The sequence below is a fragment of the Prionailurus bengalensis genome, unplaced genomic scaffold, assembly GCF_016509475.1.
Source record: "Prionailurus bengalensis isolate Pbe53 unplaced genomic scaffold, Fcat_Pben_1.1_paternal_pri Un_scaffold_56, whole genome shotgun sequence".
In the NCBI taxonomy this organism is placed as follows: domain Eukaryota; kingdom Metazoa; phylum Chordata; class Mammalia; order Carnivora; family Felidae; genus Prionailurus; species Prionailurus bengalensis.
The window spans coordinates 321,844-329,560 of NW_025091158.1; positions in this window are offsets into that span (position 1 = coordinate 321,844).

Sequence of the window (7,717 nt, forward strand, 5' to 3'; positions counted from 1 at the left end):
ACATTACCCAAATCTCATCCTTAATGAAGAACTCTGGCCCTTGGTGTATCTAATTTAATGACATTGCTTTCTCTTCCACCACAGTTCCTCTTGTGGTCCCCACAAATTCAGTCACTCAGAGTCATAGCTCCAGCTTGCAACTGTCCACTATGGACCAGCCCTTGTGACTTGTGGGACAGGTTGAGCCAAACGGGCCATGGCTTTTTGATTTCAGGACTCCGTGGACATCTAGACCCCTAGGCCATTCAAAGGGGTCAAGCTGAGAACTGTTTGTGTGCAGGCTGGGCCAGATGTATCAGGAGGAAGTTGGTCTCCATGCCTAGGGAAAATGAAGTTTAACATGACCCTTCCACATTGATCACATTCCCGTTGGATGGAAATATTGAACGTACGTTGGCCCAGGCTGGAGACATTCCCTTTCCTTTCCTGTCATTCTGACTCAGTCTGTGTTCAACCTTTGGAGCCCTGGAGCTGGCACTCACTCAAAGGGCACCAACAGGTGGGCGTCAGGTCCCACTTGGTCCTGTACTCAGTGACAGCCATGAGCATCGGCTATCCCAAAGGAGAAGAGCCCTCCAATCCCTGAGCTTGGTGATTGTAGCAAGGGGTGCAGGGAGGGCAAGCAACTTGCCTCATTGCTTTGCCTTTTGGAGGGACCTGGCCTTCCTTCTGAAAAGCAGAGAGATCACACAGAAGCAGGAGGCTCCAGAAGCTGGTCAGCACAGAAGAGCCCTTTACAGGAAGAGGGGCCCGATGCCCCTTTCCACACTGTGGAGAAAATCCTGGGGGCACCTGGCAGCTACGGCACTGTCATTGGTCACTCCATTCAATGATGGGGAAAGCAAGAAAAGCAAAGTCCAGGGCCCTCTAGGTCCTTCTGAAGGCAGGCCTGTTGCTGACAGGGCTCCCAGATGCGGACGCTAGATGGCGCTGTTGCCTAAGGATTCTGGTATTTCTTCTTTCCATAGTGAGGTTGCCAGGAGCTCCTGCCTGACCCGTCCTTCTGCACATAATTCCCCTTTCCATCCCTAAAGAGTTCTGACCCTCCTTATCCACCTTTACACATCCTTGCTCTCTTGTAGAAACAAGGTTCTTCCCACAATCAGTTCAGAGTCAGTGTCTCACGGTCCTATCCTCTGCCTTTCACCTGGGACTCTGACCCAGTCCTTGAGACCGTGGGAGAGATTTTGGCCACAGGGCTCCATCTTCATCAATTCATTGGGTTCCAGAAGTATGTGGTCATTCAGAGACCCAGGCTAATGGAAGGGTCCCAGCAGAGAATGTGTGTCGATTGGGCGACTCAGACACAGAAGTGGCCTTCTGCGCCGAGGGCACACGAAGTAAGACACCTTCTTTACAAGTAGAACCCAATTCCCACTGGAAACTCAAGCTTTGGCCCTCCTCATGCCCATTTCCTTCACCTTGCTGTATTTCTGACAGGTTTCTTTTTCTCCCTTAGGAGCCAGGGAGCTATCAGAAACTCATGTAGCTCACCTGGATAGGGATCAAACTCTCACTCTGCTCCTGTGCTGAGAGCTCTCAGGCTCTGAGCTAACAAAGGAAAGCTGGCCTTTATTCCCTGGAAGATTGGTGATGGGCCTGCTGTAGTATGGAAGAGGAAGGGGAGCCAGCCTGTCTCACTGTCCTGGATGACTGTGTTGCCTTCATTCTGAGAGGCAGACAGTTTGCATATGAGCAGTCGGGGAAAGGAGAGGGTCAGCACAGGGGAAGCTTTTTCCAGGAACAGGGAATGATTTCCTTGTTCCAAACTTGTAAGAACCAACAGAACCAAATACCTAGAGCTCAAACCTGGGGTCATCAACAGATAGAACGTGTGGGAGGGAGAGATATTGCCAGAAATCTCTGTCTCCTAAAATCAGAATGCAGGCCTCCCAGCTGAATTCCTGCAGAGGGTTCCCTTTGCCTCAGCCCACAGGCATTTCTTATTCTGGATACAACCAGCTTGATAGGAGACTGTGCTGAATACTTATTCTCAAACGTCTCCACATCTCATGTGTGAGGAAGAACTCTGGCTGTCTGTGTCTCCATGTCCACTCATTACCCTGTTTTTGCATAAGGTTCTGAATGGAATATATTCAGAGACATTGCCTTAGAGTACCATTCCCTTCTTTCAGCTTGTGAGTCTGATATCCCTGGGACGGTGAGATAGGTAATGCAATGGGGCATTCTCAATTTGGTTTCAGAGTGATGTGACCATCACCAAACCTAGGGTGTGTGAAGGTGCTGAGGCTGAATACTTGTGGGTAGGCTCAGCCACGGGTTAGGGGGTGTTCCTGCCTCGTGTGTGGGAAGAGGGTACAGAAGATAGATTATGTTCTTCCTCAATTTGACCCGTACCCATTTGAATTCAGAGCTTTGACTGGCCTGGGAGTCATAACTAACCCATTGCTGCTTCTCTGATCTCAATTCACACACCAACACCTTGGGGATGTCCCGTACACAACCAATGTCCATGGATTGGAGGTGAGTTTCCAGGCAGGTCCTGTGCCAATGCAGACCTCTAAGATTCTGATAGCTGAGAGGAGAGCTAGCACTCCTGTCCCTGAGCCCTCAGTGCCTAGCAGGCTACAGTCATCGTGAGAATGGGTAGCCACATTGACTCCCACCCCTCATAGATGGAGATACCCTCACTTGGAAGAACAGGCAGTCTGTGCATGCGCACTTTGCTGCATGACCTGATCAGCCCACAAAACACCTTTTGAAAACATAGTGCACTAAGGTCTCCTTCCCACCTCTTGATCATCTCATGGAAACACCTTCTTCATACCTCAGGGTCACTGCTCTCCCTATCTACTGACACGATGGGCAGAAACACACCAAATTCCCTCTATTTGTTATGGGAGAATGAGGGTCTCTTGCTCACAGGGCTCCAAGGGGCATCCTTTGGAGTTGACCTGTAGCCGAAGCCCACAAAAGATTTCTCTGACTCCTGACCACACCTGCTTGCTCCTTTATTGCGTTGTTCAGTGTTTTCTCAACATCATGCAATTCTCATCCTGAATGAAGATCTCTGACCCTAGGAGTATCAAGTTTCATGAGAGTGCTTTATTCTCCATCAAGGTTCATCTTGGGGTCCATACAATTCTGTCAGAATAATAGCTCAGGCTTGCAAACGCCCACTGTGGACCAACCCTTGTGTCTGTGGGACAGGTTGAGCCAAAGGGGCCCTGGCATTTTGGTTTCAGGATTCCATGGACATGCAGAGACCTAGGCCATTTGAAGGGGTCCAGCTGAGAACTCTTTGGGTGGAGGCTGGGCCAGCCGTTTGAGTGGGGAGCTGGCCTCCTGCTGGACCTAGGAGAAATGAAGTTTAACCTGTCCTTTTCACATTGATCACATTCCCACTGAGTGGACATATCGACACATTCCCTTTGGTCCTGGCTTCAGCCAGTCCCTTTTGCTTCCTGTCGTTTTGACTCAGTCTTTGCTCAACGTTAGGAGCCCTGGGGCTGGCACTCATGCACTGGGCACCAAGGGATGGGCTTTGGATGCCCACTCAGTCACTGGCTCAGGGACAGCCATGAGCATGGGCTATCTGAGAGAGAATAGCCCTCCAATCCCTGTGCTTGGTGGTTGGCTCTTTGTAGCAGGGGCTGGGGGGAGGGGAGCCAGTTTGCCTCATTGCTCTGCCTGATGGATGGGCCTTCCTTCTGAGTAGCAGCAAACTGTTCACACGTGCAGGAGGCGCCAGAAGCTGGTCAGCCCAGAAAGAGCCCTTTATCGGAAGATGGCCCCAGTGCCCCTTTCCACACTTTGCAACCATAGCTGGGGGCACCTCATGGCTACAGCACTGTCACTGCTCACTCCGTTCAGTGCTAGGAAACCAAGAAAAGCAAAGTCCCAGGGCTAAGTCCTCCTGAAGAAGAAGGCAGGCCTGTTCCCACAGGGCTCCCAGATGCAGACTCTAGAGGCCTGGTTTGCCTAAGTGTTCAGGTGTTTCTTCTTGTTCCCATAGACAGTTTGCCAGGAGCAGGTGCTGGGCATTTCTTGCTCCATATAAATCCCCTTCCTATCTCTGGAGAGCTCTGGCCTCCTTACCATGATCACACATCTTTGATCATTTTTAGAAACAGGGTTCTTCCCACAATCCCTACAGAGTCAGTGTCTCACAGTCCTATCCTCTGCCTTCCACCGGGGAGTCTGACCCAGTCCTTGTGAATGTGGGTGAGATTTTCCCACAGGGATCTTTCTTCATTACTTCATTGGGTTTCAGAAGTATGTAGCTCTCGATAGGCCCAAGGATTTCTCGTTGCCCAAAAGAGCGATGTTTGTGTGAAGCCTGGGCCAGAGATTTGGGCAGGGAGCTGGCCTCCTTTTGGCCAAGGGCCAGTGAAGGAAGACACCTTCTTTCCAAGTAGGTCCCAATTACCACTGGAAATGTCGAATTTTGTGCCCCCCTCCTCCTTGGGCCCATTTCCTTCCCCTTGCTTTCTTTCTGACTTTTTCCCCCTTAGGAGCCATGGAGCCATCACTCACTCAGCTGGCACCCCCTGGGTAGGCATCAAACTTCTGTGCTCAGGGAGAGCTCTCAGGCTCTGATCTAGCAAAGGAAAGATGGCCTTTAGTCCCTGAGTGATTTTTGCTTGGCTTGCTGTGGTATGGGAGGTGAAGGGGAGCCATCTCTCCTCCCTGAGCTGGATGATTGAGTGCCTTCATTCGGGGAAGCACACAGTTGGCACGTGGGCAGTATGGACCAGTCCGTGGTCAGTAGAGGAGGATCCTTGTCCACGAATAGGGAACAAAGTCCTTGTTCCAGACTCCTGAGCAAGAGCCAGTAGAACCCAATAGTGACACCTCAAATACCGTTGGCTCCATCAACTGCTACCAAAAGTTGGAGGGACAGATGTAGCCAGATGTCTCTGGCTCCGAAAGAATGAATGCGTGTTTGTTGCTGACAGGGCTTTCAGGTGTGCCATTTCAGAGGGCTCCCTTTGCATAAGCCCACGGGCATTTCTATTTCCAGATACGAGCAGCTTTCTAGGAGACTGTGCTGGGTACCTCATTCTCAACATTCTCCAAATCTCAAGAGTGATGAAGAACTTCAAGAGTCTAGGTCTCCATCTCCACCACTTAGCCTTTTTTGTCCAAAGAGTTTCTGTGTAGACTTTATGCAGAGCCAGTGACTTAGAGTACAATCCTTTTCTTTCAGCTTGCCTGTTTGGCTTTGTCCTTTGGATGGTGATGTAAGTTTTACCCTGGGTCCTCCTCAAGATCGTTTTAGAATTTCTGGCCAACCCCACACCTAGGATGTGTAAAGATACCCAGGGAGAATGCTTAAGGGTAGTTGAAGCCAGTGGTTAGGGGAGGATCCTGCCTGCTGTGTGGGAGAAGATGAAGGGATGATAGAGATATCTCCCTCTTGAATTGCCCCATGCCCAGTGGAATGCAGAATGTGGTCTCAACTTCCTATCCCATTGGTGCTCATATCCCCTTGGTCACAGTCACCCACCAAGACCATGGGGCTGCCATGTCCACAACCAAATCCCAAGGACTGGAGGCGAGTTTCCAGTCATTTACAGAGTCAAAAGAGGCCTCTGAGAGTCTGATGTCCCAGAGGTCAGCTGACCTTCTGTCCCATAGCTCTGGTTTCTTAGCAGGTTATTATAGCAAGAGTAAATAACTGCTCTTCATTGGCAACAAGGTTCTCCCTGGAATCTTGTCAGAGCCAGTGTCTCAGAGTCCTATCCTTTCTTATGAAGTGAGGAGTCTGGTACAATGCTAGTGAGTGGGCAGGAAGTTTGGCCACAGGGGCCATAGGAATTGGGTTTCAGAATTTGTGAGCATCACCAGGCTGAGGGTATCTGCAGGAGCCCAGTGGAGAATGCTTGTGTGTAGGCCAGCCAGAGGTTTGAGGAAGGAGCCAGCCTCCTGTCTGGTTTGAGATTTCATTCAGAAAGATCTCTCTTTCCTATATGGGTGCCATTCTCTTTGGAGATGCCAACTTGGGAACTGCTCTTACTCATTCCCATGCCACTGCTGCTTTTCTAGCTAGGTCTCCATTCACGTTCCAGGAGCATAGGGCTGTATCTTACACGGCGGTAGCTGTATGAATGGTGCCAGTTTCCCAGTCAGTTCCTGAGGAAATCGAAGGTTCTCTGGGTCTCATATCCCAGAGGAAACCTGCCCCTCCCATCGCAGTACACATGGTGTTGCTTAGCTGGCTAGAGTATGCACGAGCATGGGTAGCCAATTGGCCTCCCTCCCCTCACTAATGGAGACCCCTTCGTTTGGAAGAACAGCAGGTTTTCATGTAGGCAGGAAGCTCCCGGATCTGGTCAGCCCAGAAAGTACCTTTGGATGGAATCCTGCACCAAGTCCCACTTCCAAATGCCCATCAGCAAGGAGCACATCCCTGCTACAGCTGTATCACTGCTGCCCTTATGGACTGATGGCAAGGGCAGGACACACACCCAGAGCTACGTCTTTCCCCATGATGCTTAAGAAAGATCTGGGCAGGCTTCTTGCAGACAGGACTCTCAGCTGGAACTTACACATGGCACCGGTTGCCAAAGCCCACAGGTGTTTCTCAGAGATTCCTGAGTCATCAGTCAGCTCACGAAGATGCTACTAGTCATTCTTATCCCTGATGCACAACTCTGGCCCTCCCTCTATCCATTTTTCACCCCTTTGCTCTAGTTTCACTCTGAGCCCTCCCTGGGCTCCATTCCAGGTGAGTGGCTTAGAGTCATACGCTGGGCCCTCTACTGGGAATTCTGGTCCGTTCCCTGGGACCGTGGCATGTGTTTGGCCAGAAGGCCCCTGGCTCTTCAGCAGGATAGTCTTCCTGTATGATGGTTTCCCTCTACATGAGTCTCTCAGTACTCGGATTTCTGGCCAAGGAAGGAGGCCTGTCTTTTTGTGTTTGTGTTTGGCCACAGGGACACAACCTCAGAGCCTCGCAGACTTTCAAGTGTCTTGAAAAGACAAGAATAACTGTAAAAGGAAGTTGTTACACTGTCTGAATGACACTCAGGGCAAGATCTATTTATTTTAAACCAATGCAGCCATAAAGATATGTGAACAGGCAAGGCAACCCTGCTCTAGTATCTCCCTCTGCATTTCTTCCAGGCATATTGCACACTGGCCAGCATCTTGACTCAGTTCATCCTCATGATAGGTTATTGCTGGCTTTGTTCAAAGCATCACATCATGCATATCCCTTTCCTGTGAGGGCACATTAATCCTGCAAAAGTGGGATGGGAGAAGTGAACTAGTAAGGAGGCTGCCCTCCTGGGTTCCACCCTATCAGCCAGTCCTTGCCTTCTGCCACTATCCTTGGGGCTCCTGTAAACCTCGTCCTGCCAGCCAGAAATGTCGCCATTGCTACTGTTGAGCATGCTGAAGGAGGACAGAGCTGCACAGAACAATGCCATGTTTGCCACCCATGAGCACACGGTGGCTTTGCTGGGCTGCTTAGGCAGCTATGGCACTGCCTCGTGGACAGGGCTGTTCATGCCTTAGCCCCTGACCCACAAACTTCCTTGTGGCCGTGCCCTGCACGCAGCACTGATGCCTGTGATCCTGATGACCCCTCTGACCCAGCTGGAAGGTAAATCCAAGTCTGGGTAAGCACAAGTGCTGCCATTAGCAGTGGTTCAGCTGCCTTGCTTGGTGCCCATCTGCCATATGCACAGGCTTGTGTGAAAATCTATCCCTGGGCACCAGCTGAGTGACAGCCCCATGGCTCCTAAGTCTA